We start from the raw sequence: 21,792 nt of genomic DNA, 5'->3' as shown, positions 1-21,792 counted from the left end.
CAGAATACAGTGGCACTATTACTTCCCTTGATCTAGATGCTATACTCCTATTGATGCAGCCCAGAATTGCATTGGCTTTTTTAGCTGCCGCATCACACTGTTGGCTCATGTCAAGTTTGTGGTCAACCAAGACTCCTAGATCCTTTTCACATGTACTGCTCTCAAGCCAGGTGTCCCCCATCTTGTATTTGTGCCTCTCATTTTTTTTGCCCAAGTGCAATACTTTACATTTCTCCCTGTTAAAATTCATCTTGTTTGTTTTTGCTCAGTTCTCTAATCTGTCAAGGTCGTTTTGAAGTGTGATCCTATCCTCTGGGGTGTTAGCTACCCCTCCCAGTTTGGTGTCATCTGCAAATTTGATCAGGATGCCCTTGAGTCCATCATCCAAGTCGTTGATAAAGATGTTGAATAAGACCGGGCCCAAGACAGAACCCTGTAGCACCCCACTGGTCACTCTTCTCCAGGATGAAGAGGAACCATTGATGAGCACCCTTTGGGTTCGGTCAGTCAGCCAGTTACAAATCCACTGAGTGGTAGCATAGTCAAGACCGCATTTTACCAGCTTCTTTAGAAGAATATCATGGGGCACCTTGTCAAATGCCTTGCTGAAATCAAGGTAGGCTACATCCACTGCGTTCCCTTCATCTACCAGGCTTGTAATTCTGTCAAAAAACGAGATCAGGTTAGTCTGACATGACTTATTTTTCAGAAATCCATGCTGACTATTGGTGATCACAGCATTCCTTTCTAGGTGCTCACAGACTGTTTGCTTGATGATCTGCTCCATAATCTTCCCTGGTATTGATGTCAGACTGACTGGGTGATAATTATTTGGGTCCTCTCTTTCCCCCTTTTTGAAAATAGGGACAACATTTTCCCTCCTCCAGTCTGTCGGGACTTCGCCTGTTCTCCAGGAATTCTCAAAGATGACTGCCAGTGGTTCTGAAATCACATCTGCCAGTTCTTTTAATACTATTGGATGCAGTTCATCTGGCCCTGGAGCCTTGAATACATCTAAACTAGCCAAGTATTCTTGTACTATCTCCTTAGTTATTCTGGGCTGTGTTTCCTCTGCTGAATCATTTGCTCCAAATTCTTCAGGTCGGGCATTGTTTTCTTTATCGGAGAAGACTGAGGCAAAGAAGGCATTGAGGAGTTCAGCCCTTTCTGTGTCCCCTGTTTGCATTTCACCATTTTCTCCTCTGAGTGACCCCACTGTTTCTTTGTTCTTCCTTTTGCTACGGACATACCCATAAAAGCCTTTTTTGTTGCTTTTAACCTCTCTAGCAAGCCTGAGTTCATTCTGTGCTTTAGCTTTTCTGACTTTGTGTCTACATGTGCTGGCTATTTGTTTGAATTCCTCTTTGGTGGTTTCCCCCCTTTTCCATTTTTTGTACACATCCTTTTTTAATCTTAACTCAGTTAAAAGTTCTTTAGGTAGCCACCCTGGCTTCTTTAGGCACCTTCCATGTTTCCGTCTCATTGGTATTGCCTGAAGTTGTGCTTTTACTATCTCCCTCTTAAAAAATTCCCAGACATCATGAACTCCCTTTCCTTTTAGTATTCCTTTAAGTCCATGGGATCTCACCCAGCACTTCCCTAAGCTTTATGAAGTCGGCTTTCTTAAAGTCAAGAAATTTGAGTCCTAGTATGCGTGGCTGCTCCTTTCCGCTGTATAGTAAACTTCAGAAGAGCATGATCACTCGAGCCTAATGATCCTTCCACTTCTACCCCACTAACCAGGTCATCAACATTGGTTAGGACCAGATCTAAAATGGCTGTTCCTCTTGTTGCTTCTCCCACTTTCTGGACAATGAAGTTGTCTGCAAGGCCAGTGAGGAATCTGTTTGACCTTATGCTCTTGGCTGAGTTTGACATCCAACAACTATCCGGGTAATTGAAGTCCCCCATTACTACTATCTCCCTTCCTTTTGCATGCTTGGCCATCTGTTCTAGGAAGGCATCATCTATGTCCTCCGTTTGGCTTGGGGATCTATAGTAAACTCCCACAATGAGGTCTCTGTTATTCTTCTCTCCCTTAATTTTGACCCAAATGCTCTCACTTTGGCTTTGAGGTTCTAAATCTTGGATCTCTTCACAGGTATACACATCCCTGACATAACGCCACTCCTCCTCCTTTCTTGTCTGGTCTGTTTCTCTGAAATAGATTGTATCCCTCCATTATTACATTCCAATCGTGGGATTTATCCCACCAGGTTTCAGTGATGCCTATTATGTCATATTTAGTTTGCTGTACTAAGAGCTCAAGCTCATCTTGTTTATTTCCCATGCTTTGTGCATTAGTGTACAGACACTGAAGTCCATTAATCATTCCCCCCGTCTCTTATTTAAGGATTTTTTCCTCCCACCACTAGGTCTGCGTGCTGTTTGCTCCATTTGGTCTATGACATTTGGATGATCATCTTCATCAATTGATAGACTCCTACCATCAGGAGCACTGTCTCCCTCCCCCCCATTAGTCAGTTTAAAGCCCTCCTGATGAGGTTTCTGAGATTTTTGGCAAAAACATTCCTCCCAACCATTGTGAGGTGCAGCCCATCGCTTGCCAGAAGTCCATCTTCAAGAAACTGCAGTCCGTGATCTAAGAATCCAAACCGTTCCTGTTTACACCATTTGCGAAGCCAGCTGTTCACTTCCACTATTTTTCCCTCTCTCCTTGGGCCACGTTGTTCAACTGGGAGGACAGATGAGATGACAATTTGTGCATTTAATTCTTCAATTTCCTGCCCAGAGCCTCGTAGTCTCTTTTGATCTTCTGGAGGCTATTGCTTGCAGTGTCATTGGTTCCCACATGAACCAAGAGGAAGGGGTATTTGTCAGTGGGTTTTATGATTCCCTGCAGTCGTTCAGTTACATCTTGTATCTTAGCCCCGGGGAGACAGCACACCTCCCGAGACATCTTGTCAGGCCCACAGATCACTGCTTCTGTTCCCCTCAGTAGGGAATCCCCTATCACCACTACACGCCTCCTCTTAGGTTTGGTCAGGGTTCTTCCATGAGCTGTCCGTTCCAAGATCGCCTACACATTCCCTGAGGACTGACTTTGCTGCTCATCTTCATATACCTGATCGACTGTAATGAGGGAGAGATCCTCAAATGGAGTCTGTTCTTCGTCTTCCATGCTAGGGGAGAGGACTTCAAAGCGATTGTGTATTTCTAAACAATCAGAGCGAACCCTGGGCCTCCTACTTCTTTGAGTCATGTTTCTCCATATATCTGGCTCCTGTGTTGGTGAACTAGCCTCCTTCTCAGGGGAGTCCCCTGTATGCACCTTGGTGGAGACGGTGTTCTCTGTTGCTTCCAAGAAGAGCTCCAGCTCTCTATTTCTTTGGAGCATAGCTACACGTTCCTCCAGTTGCTGGATTTTGTCTTCTAAGAGGGCAATCAACATACAATTGCTGCAGGTAAAGCTGCCTGCAACCTTTGGCAAGATGGCAAACATTGCGCAGGAACTGCAGCTGCTCCCTCACTCTCCATCTTGAAAACGTGTCATTGGGGGTGTCTACAGTGGTCCTCCATCTTAAAAAGCGTGAAGACAGGACAAATACCCCCCCAAAAAACCTAGGTCTCTCCCAACAAATGTTTGAGACTAGCTCCCCTAAATCTAAAAGATGGATCAAACTGCCCTGCAAGCTCTGATAAGCTCCTCCCACAGCTAATCACCCGACTCAACAGAAACCCTGCCCCCTCTGACCTTTGCACAGGGAGAACAGCTAATCAGCTGTTTTATAAATTTGTGGTGCAACAGACACACACATATGGAATATTGTGCACAGTTCTGGGTGCCTGACATCAAAGGGGGTATTATAGAAATGGAAAAGGTTCTGAAAAGAGCACCCAAACCATCAAGGGGATATAGCAACTCCCCTATGCAGAAAAGTTACAAGGTGAGTAGTAGCAGATATTAGGGATGCATATAAAATTACGCATCTGAAATTCTCCCTGCATGGCTTGGAAAAAGTCAAGCAATAAGAGCTTTTGTCTTCCCCTCATCAGCCTCATTCAATGAAGCTGAATGTTGAAAGATTTAAGAAGACCAAAAAAAGAAGAACTTATTTACACAGTGCATAGTTAAATTATGGAATGTGTTTCTACAAGTGGCAATGGTGACCATGAACTTGGATGACTTTAACAGAAGAATAGACAAATTAATGGAGGATAGGGCTATGTATGGAAGTGAGAGCTGGACCATAAAGAAGGCTGATCACCGAAGAATTGATGCTTTTGAATTATGGTGCTGGAGGAGACTCTTGAGAGTCCCATGGACTGCAAGAAGAATAAACCTATCCATTCTTAAGGAAATCAGCCCTGAGTGCTCACTGGAAGGACAGATCGTGAATCTGAGGCTCCAATACTTTGGCCACCTCATGAGAAGAGAAGACTCCCTGGAAAAGACCCTGATGCTGGGAAAGATGGAGGGCACAAGGAGAAGGGGACGGCAGAGGACTAGATGGTTGGATAGTGTTTTCGAAGCTACCAGCATGAGTTTGATCAAACTGCAGGAGGCAGTGGAAGACAGAAGTGCCTGGCGTGCTCTGGTCCATGGGGCATGAAGAGTCGGACACGACTAAACGACTAAACAACATCATCATCAACAACAACAACAAGGGCTATAATTGGCTGCTCGCCACAAAGGCTATATTCTTTATTGTCAAAGGCCGTACATCTCTTAATACCAGTTGCTGGGAATCACAAATGGGGAGAGTGATGCTGTGCTCAAGTATTGATTGTGGGCTTTCATAGGCATCTGGCTGGCCACCATGAGTATAGGAAGATAGGCTCTTCCTATCAGCAGACACTTCCTATTTTTAATGTAGTCCTTTGAAGTTATTTTCTACATGTTAGAATTGGGTTTTCTTTTGTTGATATGTATCTCCCCCCTCCATGCCAATTAGGGTGAAATGGGTGTCATATTATCCAGTCACCAATAACATCTGGTCTGTATGGGTCCATGAATCTCTCATTGCTCCATAATGTCTATATACAGATATAACCTGTCCAAACTCTTAGGAGGAAGGAACATAAAATCTCATTGATTTACAAAGACAGCATCTCACGGCTATCTAGTGTTCTCTGTATCTCTCTCACTTGCTCAGTCTCTCTCTAAAAAAAAGTGCCTTAGAAGAAGCACTTGGAAGCTGGCAAAATAATCTCTTAAATAAACCACCAGTGGGGAATAAACTCGCAATCACGAAGGAGAGCCTGCTGTTCAGTATATCAACAAAAATGCATTGGGCCTGAGGCAAACCTGAGGGCAAACATTTCCCAGATGGATCCAAGAGGCCTAAATACCTTCAAAGATAAAAATTTAATTAGAGGGAATGTCACTGTAGTGAATAAAAGGGTTCATTGGTGATTTTTAAAACCTATTGTTTTCTGTAGGCATGGTGCATTTTTGAAGCAACAGGGCACTCTAGATTCAACCATGCACTTAAAAAAGAAAAACCACACCAGAGATTAAAGGGGCTCAGAAGGCCAGGAATAGTTACCTTCCCCCATTGAATGATCAGAAACCAGAAAATTGATCAAAAATACTATTCAGTGGCAATTTTCATTTCTTCAGCTTTAAAGAGAATAGCAAAGGGGGTATTCTTTGCTACATGCAGTTTCACTTTATGAGTACACAACATGGAATTTGAGTTTCCCAGATTGCTGTAAAACATATCTTGGTGAGATTACATCCTTCTTTGTGAATTAATTGCTCCCAGTAGTGACAAAACAGAGGCAATGCAGTATAGTAGGTAAAGTGTCTGATCAGGACAGCAAAGATCAAGGTTCAAACCGTCTTTGAGCAGTTTCAGCCTAGCAAAACATAAGCTCTACTTTATATCAGGTCAAACTATTGGTCCATGGCCAAGGTCTATTTGGCTGGCCAAGGTCTCAGACAGAAGTCTTTATCATTAGCTGCTATTTGACCTTTTTATTTATTTGTTTTTAATTTTGAAATGAGCCATTTTGCATGCAAAACATATGAACAAAGTCTCTCTTCAAACATAGCTCAACATACTTCACAGAGTTGTTCTGAGGATAAAATTGGTTGTTCTGTTCTTCGTTTGAATTTGCAGTCCTCTGAATTTTGCAGTGCCATTCTCCAGCCAAATGTGTAAAAAAATGCATGTACGAAAGTGTCCATAAAATGCATATATTAATAAAAATCACATGTGAAAATATGTTATATTAGGGAAAACTGCATTGCAAAGAAGAGTATATTAGGCAAAAATGCATGTAGAAATGTATATATTCAGAGAAATTAACCCTATAATGCGGATAAATTTTCATGAGGACTATATTAAAAAAATCAACCAGCCAACAGATGTGGGATTATTTATTCATTTGACAAAACACCAGCTACTCAAACAAACAAAAATCTGTAAGCGGGCTACAAAATGTGCAGTACTGAATTGGAAAAAATATGGTGGGTTTGGGATGGGATGAGAGAAATGGGAATGGATAGATTCACCCATCACAAGCCCATAGAATACTGGAGGAAACATAAACAAGTCCAAGTTTCTGCTGCAGAATATGGTCAATTACACATTAGGTATTTTCTATTGATTAACTCACATAAGTCATTGTGCTACAAGCAGAGAGCCAGAGTTGTCTGCAGAGTTACATACGAGTCAGGCTGCTGAGAGAAGCCTGCACCACTAAGGAAGACAAACAAAAAACAAAAAATTAGATGCTACAAGAGATGAATATAGCAGAGTGGGAAACAGAACGGGAAAATATTCCTACTAGCATAATCTGAGAACTCCATGAAGCTGCCATAGACCAGGAGATTGAAAATCCATTTGAGAGAAGTTATTATAATAGAGTACATAGGTTTAGATTTTTCTGCATTATAATCTTGTCAAACAACCTTGCAGAATTTTTTGAATCTCTATAATTTGTTTCTTTTCAGACTGCTTTTCTTTACACTCTGCTCCATCCAAGGACACTGAAACTATTGATTTCCTCAAAAAATTACATCTTTGTAATGACAGTGATAGTGCCAGAACGGGAAAAAAAAATAATGCAATTTCAAAGGCCAGACCTGCAGTTCAGATGAAGGCCCAGTTCCGATTAATATCAATGGAAGTAGAGATTGGTGTTTTTCTTTCCTCTAGCATAAAGAAATGTGTTTCGTTAGGATAATTTATACAAACAAATGACTAACGTAGAAATCTGCACAAAACAGATCTTCTTTGTGTAATAAAGCATATCCTTACGTTATGAACAAACATTAGGTACATCAGACTCCTAATCCAGTGGTAGCCATTATGGTACCTTTCAGATGTTATTGGGCTGTATCTTTCACCATCCCAATTCTCTGGCCTTTTGACCTTCCTCCACCTGTGCCAGAACCAGAACCCATCTGCACCCTGCCTTGGGGCTATGACTTATCCTGGTTGATGCCTGTGAAAAGTGATTGATGCAACAAATTGAAGTTTATATATGGTAGGGACATCACCTTGCCAACAAAGGTTCGTATAGTAAAAGCTATGGTTTCCCAGTAGTGATGTACGGAATTGAAAGCTGGACCATAAAAAAAGGCTGATTGCCGAAGAATTGATGCTTTTGAATTATGCTGCTGGAGGAGACTCTTGAGAGTCCCATGGACTGCAAGAAGATCAAACCTCTCCATTCTTAAGGAAATCATCCCTGAGTGCTCACTGGAAGGACAGATCGTGAAGCTGAGGCTCCAATACTTTGGCCACCTCATGAGAAGAGAAGACTCCCTGGAAAAGACCCTGATGCTGGGAAAGATGGAGGACACAAGGAGAAGGGGATGACAGAGGATGAGATGGTTGGGTAGTGTCTTCGAAGCTACCAGCATGAGTTTGACCAAATTGCGGGAGGCAGTGGAAGACAGGAGTGCCTGGCGTGCTCTGGTCCATGGGGTCACGAAGAGTCGGACACGACTAAACGACTAAACAACAACATATGGTGTTTTATTAATTTATAATGCAAATGTATAAATGTCTGTTCATATGTAAGCTCCATTGAATTCAATGGGAGTTCTGAGTATTGTGGGCATGTGTATGATTGAAATGTGTGTGTGTGTGTGTGTGTGTGTGTGTGTACTACACATTCACTCTTTTACTGGTTTAAGTGTGTTTTTAATCTACATTTGTGGATTTTAAATTGAAAGTGGAGAAAGAGAGAGAGAGACCATGTAAGTAGGAAGGGTTTGATATGTTACGGAGAAGCAGCAGATCAAGAAAACTTTCCTATAAGGAAAAACGCCATTAAGCTTTTGTTACCCTTGTGTGTGTGTGTGATATATAACTCCTCCCACAGAGTTAATTTACACATTATGTTAAGTTTAAAATGTTTTCTGTGTGCATCTAAAAATGCGGTGTGAAGTTGCTGAAGTTGTGTTTGGAAACATAGATATATCATGTGGGCAAACATTATTGGGAACCCTTATTGGCTGCCATTCTGGTTGAATTGTACATTCAGTCACAAATCTGTGCTTGCTTCCACTTAATATGCAGACTAGTCTTTTGAGAATTCCAGAGATCTATATTGCAGCGCTTGTGCCTGTCCTGCAAGTGAAATAGAGTTTCTATAAGGATTTTTTTCCATAGTGCCACACAGAAAATATTCTGGCTGGTTGGACTGGTTGACATGCATCTGCCTTGGGATACAATGGAAGAGTTAGCCTTTGGGGATGAAGTCAAACCATTGCTGTGGCTGTAGAGACTAATGCAGGAGAGACATGTTTTGTTGCAGCTGTGGTAGATGAAAGAATCAGGTTGTGCTGATACAGAAGCACCATGGCATTTTTTCTTTCTGTGTTCCTACCAGCAGTCATTATTCCTCTTATCACTGCTGTGGGTACACAACCCTGCTATCTCCAGGTGCTGCGGTCGTTTGCATGGGGTTCACACACAACAGGGTTGAAGTTGCCAGCCTTCATGTCATGTTTGCAGACATCCTCACACCCCAGAGTTGGTCTGCAAATGCGTCTGGTGCCTGAAGACAGCTCCCTGTAGAGCACATCCTTGGGGAACCTGCCATCTTTCATTATGTGGACACAACTAAGCCAATGAAGATATTGCTGGAGACAGGAGTGTGAACATGCTGGGAATCTGGGCTTGGGAGAGCATATCAGGTTCTTATCCAAGATATATTGTTTGCAGATGACAAGATCTTGACAGTGTACTCTGAGAAAGCTCTACAGAGTCACCAACTACTTTGCCCAAGCCTGCATGGAGTTCAGCCTTAACCATCGACCTGACAAAGACCAATATCAGGATGTCATCAGCACGCCATGCATTAACATTGGTGACCACATGCTTGAGGTGGCAGACAATTTTGTTCTTAGATTTTCTTGTAAATATGATGACTTTTGCACTTTTCAATGAATGATATTTGACAGAAAATGCCATTGGTTTCTGTTGAATTTGCATGTGGATGTTGTATATAATCCTGATATTCTGTCCAGCTGACTTATTGGCTCTTTCTATATTTTTACCCATACTTTAATAATCTGGTACAAGTAACCTAGTTCTTTCTGAGCAGTTTACAGACTGTTACATTAGCCTTTCTCTCTCTCTCTCTCTCTCTCTCTCTCTCTCTCTCTCTTGGTTCATTAGCACCCATGTATTAGCATAAGCAAGTGAGGGGGAAATGTCTGTTTCCAATAACGCTTCCAGGCTTGCCTGCAGGAATAATCTAAACATATTATTTCTTGAAACCTCTGACCTAGAGAAAGAGGCCAGCCACCTTATTAGGCATAACGCCATGCCAGCAGCTATTCACAACTTTTGGCATCCCTACAGAGAACTCAAAGTTCCTTCTCCACATTTATTAGAACTAGTTATCTGGTATGCCACCCGGACAAAATGAACATACCATATGCATAGCAGTCTTTCATTTCTTTTCTTTCTCCTTCTCTCTTTTAATGTTCCATTTCTCACACTTCTATGTTAGGATCTTGAAGTTCAACACTTAAAGATCACTAAGTATTATAAAGCATAAACGCTTCTTGGTTACAAAAGACTATGAGAAACAATATCAAGATTTGCAGTACCCCTCTAAGAGGCTACCATCATTACAGGAAAACATTTTTCTTAGAACTGTGCAATGCAACCTTCAAATGCTTTTTTAAAATGCCTCTATAGTTATGATTATCTATAGATATCTTGATATTCAAGGTGTGAAGATCAAAAAGGCTTGGCGTAGGACAGGGGCATAAGAAACAAGTCACTGCTGGACTTATTACATATAATTATGGAGCAGAATGATAAGGGACATGCTTCAAACTTGACCATAAGGCATGCCTCAAATTTGGTTGATTCAAATCTGCTATTATTTTTGTGATTGGACAACATTTAGCTTGGCAAATCTACATTTGATTTAAAAGCACATAAACTGCTTTTGGGGAAAAATAATTGTATCTTCTGAAAATGTCAGGTAATGAATAATAATAAAAAAATAATAATAAAAACAAATATCAATATATAATATAACTGCAAGTACTTGGAATTATTTTAATGATTTCTGTGCAGTTTTGCTTAGTAAGCAAAACTAAAATATATTAATTTAACCAAAATATCATGTTACAACTTTTTAGCACCCCTTATTTGGGGAATTTGAAAGTTGAAAAATTCGGCATGCTCTACTCCCCAACCACTCTACTCTCAGCCGGCACCTACCTATCTATCATTTTGCTTACATGCAGTCCAGGGGGTGACATTGATAGGAGGATGGGGACCACACAAGAATGAGTTGCCTCTTCCTGTCATTGACTCTGTCTCCACCTACGGTTGGCTTCTCTACCTTCTGCCCTACCAGTCTCAGTTGGCATCAGCCACCACTGCCCTTGTACAGTGGTACCTTGGTTTAAGAACAGCCCTGTTTACAAATGATTTGGTTTACAAACTCCACAAAACCAGAAGTAGTGTCCCGTTTTGCAAACTTTACCTCAGTCTAAGAACGGAATTCGAACAGTGGAAGGGCACTGGCTGCAGAAGGCCTCATTAGGGAAAGCGTGCCTCGATTAAAGAACGGTTTCGGTTTAAGAATGGACTTACGGAACGTATTAAGTTTGTAAACCGAGGTACCACTGTATCTCCATATTCTTCTGCTTTGAAATCATACTGAGTTAGGCTTTGCCTGGGTAGTACTCCAGGTGCCACACCAGGACTTTTTGATGCACTTCATACATAGACATACCTGAAGTATACCTGAAGGAGTGTCTCCACTCCCATAGTTCAGCCCGGACACTGAGTTCCAGGTCCGAGGGCCTTCTGGCAGTTCCCTCACTGTGAGAAGTGATGTTACAGGAAACAGGGCAGAGGGCCTTCTCAGTAGTGGCGCCCACCCTGTGGAACACCCTCCTATCAGATGCCAAGGAAATCTGACTTTTAGAAGACATGTGAAGGCAGCCCTGCTTAGGGAAGTTTTTTATGTTTGATGTTTTATCGTGTTTTTAACATTCTGTTGGGAGCCACCAAAGTGGCTGGGGAAGCCCACCCAGATGGGCGGGGCATAAATAATAAAACAATTATTATTATTATTATTATTATTATTATTATTATTATTATTATTGACATGTAGGGATTGTCCAAATGGAAGTGGAGGCCAAGTTAACAGCAACCACAGGGATTTCAAAGAACCACATTGCAATGGAGAGCAAGGCAGGGAATAAGCTCCCCAATATTTGCTATATGTGAGCAAATGTGAACCAGGAGACCAAAACCTAATCCATAAAAATAAAATTAAATGAAAAGCTAAGACTGCTGCCTCAGTTCCACTTGACTTGCTCTGCTTACATGAACCAGCTTTACATCTCATGATCTAATGTAAATGGCAAAAGTATCAGCCATCTGTTTTCACTTCATGCTTTCAGATTAGATAAATTTTATAAATCTCACACACCTCTAGGCCTATCAGGCATGCCCAATATTGTCATAAAGTTCCATGTAGATATTTGTTAACCAGCAGTCACTGATAATCTGAGGTTGGAGAGGGCTATGTGATGGAAAACAAAAGATAACCCTTGGAGATTACATGAATAATTTGAAGTACACCTAAGCTTTTGAAGGCACAAAGAGGCATTTTGTTCCTATATTTTGCTTATTAAGCGATGGTGAATAAACGAAAGCGCATAGTCTGTTTTATCTGGGACAGATGGGAAATTAGCATGTCATAAAATCCATGAAAAACTGCCTGTTGATGTTGTCTGTTTCAAACAAATAATTACATAATGATTAGCTCTCCCGAGAAAAGCTGTGGACTAGGGAATGACAGCCTGGTTCATACCTCTAGTACATTCAGAACACTTTAGAGTAGGGTACTAAAGATGGGAGATTTTAACTACATATCTTTCATTTTTCCCTTATGCAGTTGCCCTACACTAAGTCAAATTATTGGTCCAGAATTGTTTTCTAGGACAGTATTACCATTAGGAAGAATAACGTGACTTCCCCAGGCAGCAGATGCTGGAGGAGATCACCCCCCACCTGTCCCTTCAGAGCTCCCCAACTATTTTCCTTTGCTGCCACATGGCCTCTCCTTGGCTCCCTAATCTGGCCTGCTGCCTCAGTGAAGGACACTCTCCTCTCACAAATGCTAGTGAAAGATTTATCCAACAGTCCAGTTGGCATCTCTACATGTTTTGGGACACCAACCTGTCCTTCACATCAGACAAGGGACTGTCTTGGGCCAGCTCCAATAATCAAAGATTCGAGTCAATGATCTAATTATCAATGATTCAAGTAAATATCTTTCTCAGTGCTCCTGATCTCCTTTTGAATTAAGATGCCAGGGTTTGGATGGAGTCTTCTGCCTGCAAATCCTGAAGTGCTTGGCTTTGTATATGAATGGCCAAAGAAGGAATGCCACAAGTATAGCTTGGCGGTACGTACTCGGGGATGAGCCAAGCTGTTTTTAGTGAATGGGATGTTTTTATTCATAATTTGATTCCATTTCATTTCTGCATAATACGTGATGTAAAACAAAAACCACCCTCTCAGTATATGCATTTATGGTTTAAAAGATGTTGTTTGCATGTTGTGGAAACAGAGCATTATCTTTTTGGGGGGAGAGGTAATATATAAAGCCTTCCTCAGTAATATTCTTTTACCAGTCTCTACACTTTAGCATATTGCCTTTATTTCCTGGGAGCATGTGTTTATGTAAAGAAATGGTTTGCTGCATTATTCCGGCATCAAGATTCTTGTCCCTGATCTTACTTATCCTCCTAAAGTTTCACCTTGCTATGACCTTCCACCTCTGCTGAACCAGTGAGTTTTTGGTTTGTCAGTCCAGCTCAGAATCATCTCTTTGAAACACAACATTGGGCTGCACCGAGGCCTTCATGGTGTGAAAAATTAAAATGTGTCTGCTATGTGAGGCGTTGCTTTCAAGTTCCATAGAGTTCGTTCTGAAGGGCAAAGAAGATATAGCTGAGTTATTTGTTGATGGCCATTTCTTGTTCTTTAATACCACCATGTGAGGGAAAAGTTAGATTGAAAGAAAATTTTAATTAAAAGGCCACAATAGCTATCAAACCCCCAAACCCAAAATTGCCTCTTTGTTGAGCCTGGTTGATAGCAGCCAGGAGTGCAGTGGTCATTTGAGAACTGCCTGGGAAATAGACTCATCTCTCATTCTAGACTTGTTAATGGTGGTTGGTGAATTTTGTTGCCAATAGTGTACAATAATGTCCATAAACGGGAACCAAACAACACTCTCACACAGAGCAAACAAAAAGAAACAAAAAGGCAACCACCAGCCAAACCAACTCAGCTATAGTTTTTCCCCTTGAGCAAAATCAGCAATTCTAATTGACCTGTCAAAGACAGGCCTGTTAAAATGAAAACCCTCATGTGTTAATGAATACGTAAGGAGGAAACAGGACCACATCCACTGTTGAAACCCTATGTTGTAACCACAGCCTCAGGCTATCCCCACACTTAGTTGTATGTTCAACATTCATTGGTAAAGGGGTCTATTGATACACAGATAAACACATGAAGTAGTCCCCTATGCATGTGGAAACCTCAGCTGGCAAGGGAAGTCCCTCACATAAAGGAGTCCTATACATGCAGTAACCCTGTTTTGCTGGAGCTGTCACTCACATGAAGGAGCCCTATGCACATACACCTCTATATCCTCAGACACCCTTTCAAACCAATGCTGAACATCAAGAAGCATATATTTTTCTGTCCTACTATTTTATTTCAAATGGATGTATCCAGGTTCTAGTATTAAGAGAGGAGAAGAAAAACTATCAACCTTCTCAATACCACACATCATTTTATCAATGTCTATCCAGTCCCTTCTTGCCTTTTCTTCTAAACTAAAACTCCAAAGCATTATAAACTTTCCAGCCCCCTCAGCATTTTGACTTCCCCATTTTTGTTCCTTCTCCAGTTCTACAATATCCTTCTTGAGACGTGATGACCAACCTTCTAAGTGGTCATGGTTTTGTCACTCCCTAGGTTTATTTGCCTGATTCTTGACTGAGTCCTACAGTGTGAAGACCTACAGTTCTTCCCAATTTCCTCCCTCAGAGTTAATTCTTCTGAAACAATTGAGCCTGGCCAGTGGTATGGGTTACGCAGGTTGTGCACCATCTGACATCAGCAGAAATTGTAGCAACTGCTGTGAAATTCTAGCTTACCTTTCAGAGGTCTGTGCTCATTCTTCAGGCTTGTTTGCATTATAACTTTTTAAACAGTATGGTACTCCTGATTAGTCAAGCTTTTGAATTACTGAAAGACTGTGTAACATTTAATTAGTCTTTATCTTTACAAGTAATAAAACGAGTACCTTTTGCTGAAAAGAATGCGGTCTCCAGAGTGCTGCTGAAAAACAGCACATTTTTGATTCCCTATTCAAACAGCTATCAAACAGATTGTAATTTTAGCTTCATTATTTGGCTAATTCACATTTCTTTAAAAGACACATGAAAAGAAGCTTATAAATATTGCAACAAAGCAACTCGGAGTCAACAACTAAAAGGGGTTTCTAAGCTGACAGAATGGGATAATACTTTCTTAAAAACAAACACAAACAAAAGCTCATAGCAGCTGAAACCAAGTTGGTGTTGTCTGATTTACATCTATATAAATATACTGAACCTTGATTAACCTTAGGGTGGACAGAACAAAACAAAGGGGCTCTGTTGTGTTGATAGGGCATTTCAGCAATTGTCATTTAAAGGTACAGGCGCTCCTTTCCTCTCCTGACACACTAAACCTCTTAACTTTAAACTTGGCCATAATGAAATAACTATAACCTTATACTTAGCTAAAGGAAGATCTACACATTAGACATCCACTGGGTCATCTTCAAAGGTGTCTTTGAACCAATGTATTTGAGCTTTAGGTAAGAAGCTCTGGTGGGAAGCAGTAGATGTTGGAGGAAGGAAGTGGAGACGGAAATATGGGGACAATAAAGTGATAAGCAACCTATTTGTTCTTTCTATTTCTTTGCCAGCTGACATACACTCCTGGTCACACTTTGCAAAGGAGTGGAAGCCATGCTTTGAAGACATCCTGAGGAGCCATCAATTCTGTCCTAATAGTAACTATTACATTAAATGAAATTATGCATCATTCTTATAACCATGAGCTGTAACAATTAACCCCCTTAATTTTAACAGCATCTTTATCTAGAGCTGGTAACTGTTTCCTGCTCTTGTGCCTGTAACAGCATGTGCCAAATTTTGCCTATAACATTTTTAGAAAATCTCCACTTGTTACATTTGTGCATGACAAGCTGCCGTTAAAGGCATCAGAGTAGGACCTGTTTTTTAAAAGTTGGCAAGCTAAAATATAAAGGTATTGAACAACAAAAGTATGAGGTAGCTCAGAGTTTATATCTCCATATTTTTGATGGAGGAAGGCTGAATGACATCTTGTGCGTGGGTTTAAATTAAGGACATTTTGAATTTACATCTTACTCTGTTATTCACAAACTTTCTTATATTTCTTATATTCTTCTGTAACATATGTATTTTAATGGCTTTCCCCCTAATATAATATATGTATATTTATATATATTATTCAGTTGGAAATTTGCATTGCAAAATTCAGAAAAGTTTGACTTTTGTAGGATGGGTGTACCTTCAACCTTATTGGGTCAAGAAGTGTAAATTAGGTAACGGTACCCCTGCCCTTACGGGCCAGTCGTGTCTGACTCTAGGGTTGTGCGCCCATCTCACTTAAGAGGCTGGGGGCCAGCGCTGTCCGGAGACACTTCTGGGTCACATTGCCAGCGTGACGAAGCAGCTCTGGCGAGCCAGCACCAGCGCAGCACACGGAAATGCCGTTTACCTTCCCGCTATAAAGCGGTACCTATTTATCTACTTGCACTTAGGGGTGCTTTCGAACTGCAGGAGCTGGGACCGAAAGACGGGAGCTCACCCCGCCGCGGGGAACCGCCGGCCATGCGATCGGCAAGCCCTAGGCGCTGAGGTTTTACCTACAGCGCCACCCGCGTCCCGTAAATTAGGTAGTTTTCCATTAAAATGCAAACAAATTGTAATTTCTCACAATTCCTATAAAAATCCAAGTAAGATAATTTTTCTAATATTCCCCCCACTCTCCCTATAAGTGCCTCACAAGCTTAGAAAATTTCCAATCTCAAAAACTCATCCCTTCCCTTTCCCTTAAGACTACCTGGCAGGGTGACATAAGAAGAAACATAAGCACAGGAAGAGTGAAGAAGAGAGATTTTTTTTATTCCCATAACCGGCATCCTAGCATGTGGGCTCACTGATAACTGGCGTAAATGCACCTGGGGTCAATGATCCATGGGAGATATATTTTTCCCAATGCCTATTATGCTTGTCCTTCATGACAATTGCCTTTCCAGGCTCTGAATTCTGCCCTCTTCGATGAAATGGAGCAATATTGTCCCATTACATTCAATACAGGGAAATTTCAGAAGATGAGGTGGGTCGTTTTTCATTCTGGCTTGGAAAAAACAATCCTAAGTGTTCTCAACAAAATAATGGAAGAAGATATTGCACTGTTTCAGAGTTAATCCAAGGTAAGCTTGGAAATGCAGAAGATTTCTATTGGCTTTAAAACTGAAGAAATCAGTATAAGAATAATGCTCTGGTTAAAATTATGCAGTGTACCTTTCTTTCTTTTCTTTTTTTAAAAAAGGTGTATATTCAGTACTTTATAGCAACATAAATACATGTAGACCTTTTCATTGAAAGTGTTTTATTTGAACAAAATGCATCGGTTCTTGTTTAAAATCAAATGTATTTACTATATAGTATTTAACACACCCACCAACCACTAGATTCAGAGTAAGGGCAAAAAAATGAGTTAAGGTTTTAAATGTCTGACCTCTGGTGTTATTGCTTTAATTATATAGTTATAACTTACTCTTTATAAGACTATAGGCCCTGACAATGTCAATGATACCTTTATGGGCAAGTTCATTTCTGACATAGCTAATAAGCATCAATCAAAGTGAGGAAAGAAAAAAAATGAGAACTGCAGGGAAATTGTTTCTTTTTCTTTCTTTCTAAGGAAATAAAGATTTAAGAATAAAAGGATGATAAAGTTCATCACCATTAGTCCATTAAATATATAGTTGTTGCAAAGACAAAATCTTTACATAGTCACATTTGTTGGTTCAAGACTATTAGCAATAAGTATGTTTGCTATTATTTATTGAATCCAAATCCCAACTTTTTCTCCAAGGAGCTCACAGCTAGTCAATTAATCAGTCACATTAGCCCAAAAGGCAAAAAGTTACCAGGAAAATATATCTCCAGTTTAATGTTTATCAACTGTAGCTTATTCAGCACCATAATAAAATCAGGGCCTCATCCAGACATGCACTTGCCTCATCTCTTTTCCTCAGGAAAACCTAATATCTATCAACGAATCAGACCAAACTTCAATTGGGTTTGCTCCAGATTTTACTTTGCTCCGATTTAGTGCTAATGAGTGGGCTTTTTTGGGGGGGGGAAGTAGTGAGATAAAGGCAAATTTGGTCAAATCCCTGTCTAAGAAGCATAGAACAAGCAGATAACTGCTCAGCCCTGTGTTTTCTAGGCATGAGACAAATGGCAGTATGGATAAGCCCTAGGCTTAGATTTTGTGGCAGGTACATGTCTCAGTTGCCAAGCAGAAATACCTGCTGAAATCTGAAAGCCAGAAACCCATATTTCTATTTGAGCATTTGTTACTATAGCCTTTGCCAGTCTGGTACCCTCCAAATGTTATAGACCAATGGTATTCCCAACTATAACTAAGTACTTATAATGGCATTTGCCCATATAGTCCCTTTGTGTGTTAATCTTCTCTGCTTCTTTCTGGTGCTTTTCCCATTCTATATGTTGGATGTCAAACTCCTTGACAGGAAAAAACCAATGAGAACAATGTAACATGCCTTGTGCATCGATAGAATACTATGTAGCAGCTGTGATCTGAAGCAATCAGCAACATTTTCTCTCTGAGAAGCAAGAAACACAAAAGATCTTGCAAAAGCCTGAAGTGTCATTTAAGGAGATGTCGAAAGCTTCCAATCTAGAATGTAGCTGTGTATGCAATATGGGCAGTGTACATATTGTCGAAACCAAACCATTGTCCAGAGCCAACCTCTTTTACACTTGTGTACACTTAGAACAGCTGAAGAATGAAGTGGCAGATAAGTGGTAAAACAAAGTTACAGATCTATAATCTCCCAGGGCAACACCACACTCAGAATATATGCCAGTAAACTGAAAAGAAAGCAAATTCTCGTGTCAAAGAAGAGCAATAAAAACACTGATGCAAAGGGCCTATGTATCCCAACCTAGCCCTGAGGTACAGATGGGCCAGTATATATTTTTATGTCCAAGGTTTGATCATGAACACATGGCAAAGTAGCAACAAGGCAGTAGGCAGGTGGTGACATTTCCTTCATAGTTTTGCATATTGTGCCTTCACTCCTTATATTGCCAGATTGATAAATTACAGGCTCATATAATCAACCCCACGCTTCTGTTCATCAGGCCATTCAGCAATATATTGAACTATATTCTGATGTTGAGTCTGAATCTATGTAATCATATTACATCTGTCCTATAACAGCACAGTCTAGAATCTATTTCTGCTCTGTATTACTTCTGCATGTTTTAACCACAAGTCCACCCATTCTGTTTCCCACAGTAATTTGAATTTAAAAGACAAATAAATCTCAAACTATATATTGTAATATGTTTCTAAATATATGTTTTATGTGTAGTTTCTTAAAATAGGTTTTTAGCATATGTGTCAAGAAGAGTTAACAAGGAAAAAGATAATGGGCCAAATAAATAAACAGAATGAAAACAATATTTAATTGTGAGTTTCCTCTCAATATACCCATTTAAATGTCTATTTTGATGCATTTAAACATCACTCTGATAACTGCCTCACTACATTCAAAGAATGAAAACTCCAGAGGATAGTTAAATTCCAATTTACAAATTCATCTGAGAGGTGCAGATATGTGAACTTAGTTTTATGCAGAGTAAACTCACTTAAATTAGTGAACATGACTGAGTTAGGTCCATTAGTTTCAATGGGTCCACAGTAAGTAAAACTTAGCTGAATGCCCCCATGCTCATTTCCAATCCACTCACTTGCAAAAATTAGATTCCTTAGTCATCCACACGGAGTGATTTAAAGTATGTTTGCAATCCCAATTCAAAATTCTGCCTTTGACCTTTAGAGACTTAAATGGGTTGGGTCTTAATTATTTTATGATGTGCTTATAGCCAGAAGATCTTCCCCATAGTTTAAGATCAGTTGAGAAGGCCCTGTTTCAAATTACTTCGCAGTAAACAGTAGTTTACAGATGAGAAGAGTGGCGAGGGAAGGGGAAAACATCTGGGAGTTCAGCTGAGGCAGGGAGTAGAGGATTGGAAGAAATACCCATGTTTACTACAAAGTCATAAGTACATGTTTAGGTACAGACTGAAACAGCAAATAAATAAATGAAAAAACCCCCACCTTATTTACAGGAACAAAAATAGAGCGTTTGTAAATGAGGTAATTAAATTTGCTCTTTAAAATTGCAGATTAATACAGCTTTAAATTAAATGACTTCTTAACAAAAAAGCAAGTGATTATTGTTTAATGTCTGTGTGAAACAAACACCAGTGAATTATTATTATTATTATTACTCTTATTTTTATTTTTATTAATCATCTTCTAAACAACCCCCTCAAGGCGATTAACACACACAAATATCCTTAATGACAAGCAGGAGCAGGCAAACAACCCAGTGACTGACAGTGGTGTCGCCAACCTTGTTTATTATTTGATATAATGAGTTTGCATAATAAATGATGCTACCTACATCTTTTCTGTAGTGCAGGGTGACTGATTACACTTAATGTGGCCGTCTCCATATTGTTAACATTGTTTTAAAGGCTACAATCTTCTACACACATTTACCCCCTCCCCCGGGGGGGGGAGCACGGGTGAAATCAGGTAAATTATGTCAAAAACATGCTGAGGATTGAGCTTCATATCCTTTAATAAATCCTCCCCATCCTGAAGATAAAACTTTCCTACGTTTGCAAGCAATTGCACTACTAGAATGTTAAAGCTAGAAGATATACAGTACATTTGCCATATTTAGTTGATTCATATTGAAATATCAGATAAATGAGAAGAACATCACGAACTGTCTGCTTCAGCTTAAGAGCTCTTCTGGTTCAGTGCAATCAGTCCAGCATCCTGTTCTCACAGTGGCCAAAGCAGATGCCTCTCTGAAGTCTGACAACGGTAAAGGTAAAGTACCCCTGACAGTTAAGTCCAATTGCAAACGACTCCGGGGTTGTGGCGCTCATCTGGCTTTACTGGTTGAGAGAGCTGACATTTGTCCACAGACAGTTTTTCCAGATCATGTGGCCAGCATGAATAAGCTGCTTCTGGTGAAACCAGAGCAGTAAACAGAAACGCTGTTTACCTTCCCACCACAGTGGTACCTATTTATCTACTTGCACTTTGACGTGCTTTCAAACTGCTAGGTTGGCAGGAGCAGGGACCAAGCAAAGGGAGCTCACCCAGTCACGGGACTTCGAACCGCCAACCTTCAGATTGGGAAGCCCAAGAGGCTCAGTGGTTTAGACTACAGTGCCACCTGAAAGCAGGACCTAATTGCAACAACCCTCTCCTCTGACGGTTTGCTCCTGCATGAGCTTGTCCACCAGTAAAGATCTGCTCTTGGTCCTGCCTTGTCTCCTTATGGAAGTTCACTTGCTGGAGCCCTTTTCATTTTAGTGTGGTTTTAGCATGCTTTTAGCTTATCATCCAGCTGTTCTTTTATATGGTTTGTTTTTATTCCTGTTCTGTTTACTTTCTTTTGTTCATTCTGTTGTTTTAACTGTGACTAAGTGTGTGCAGTGGTTTTTGGCAAATTCCAAGCAGAGGTGGGGTGCTTCAGGGAATTCTCGGCTTTCCTAGGCAAAGCAGGATATTTACAAGGTGTTCTTAGTTGAAGTGGGAACTCCCTCTCCACAGCACCTTATGGTACCTAAGCACATCAAACACCCTCCAAAAGCTGCAGCCAAATATCTGGGAAAAGCAGAACTAATGACTCCAAGCTTCTGCAAACCCCGTGGTTTTTATTTATAAGGAAAATGCTGGAGGGGACAGCAATCACCAGGGTGTGGAGAGGGAGGAAAGCTCTATTGTGACTGACAGCGCAAGCTTGTAATCAGTTGGAATGATTTAGTCTCCCTCTCCAATCCCAGGACTTTGCAGGAGGGATGTTGACACAAATAAAATAGCCTCTTGGCTTGATGTTTCTTGCTCTTTACAAGTTATTTCTCTG

At 40.5% G+C, this 21,792-nt stretch overlaps 1 protein-coding gene across 1 annotated transcript in view; it reads right to left on the bottom strand.

The window, feature by feature from the left end:
- Positions 1-1,010: 1,010 nt before the first annotated feature.
- Positions 1,011-21,792, bottom strand: part of LOC309540685 (uncharacterized protein) — a 38,819-nt gene continuing 18,037 nt past the window's right edge. Inside the window, exon 2 of the mRNA XM_082237767.1 lies at positions 1,011-1,167. The gene's annotated coding sequence lies outside the window, so the exon portion shown is untranslated. The remainder of the gene's footprint in view (positions 1,168-21,792) is intronic.

This window comes from Podarcis vaucheri (genome assembly GCF_965113315.1).
Source record: "Podarcis vaucheri genome assembly, chromosome: 9".
NCBI lineage: Eukaryota > Metazoa > Chordata > Lepidosauria > Squamata > Lacertidae > Podarcis > Podarcis vaucheri.
Note: the sequence above shows the minus strand (reverse complement) of the source record. Positions and strands in the feature narration are given on the sequence as shown.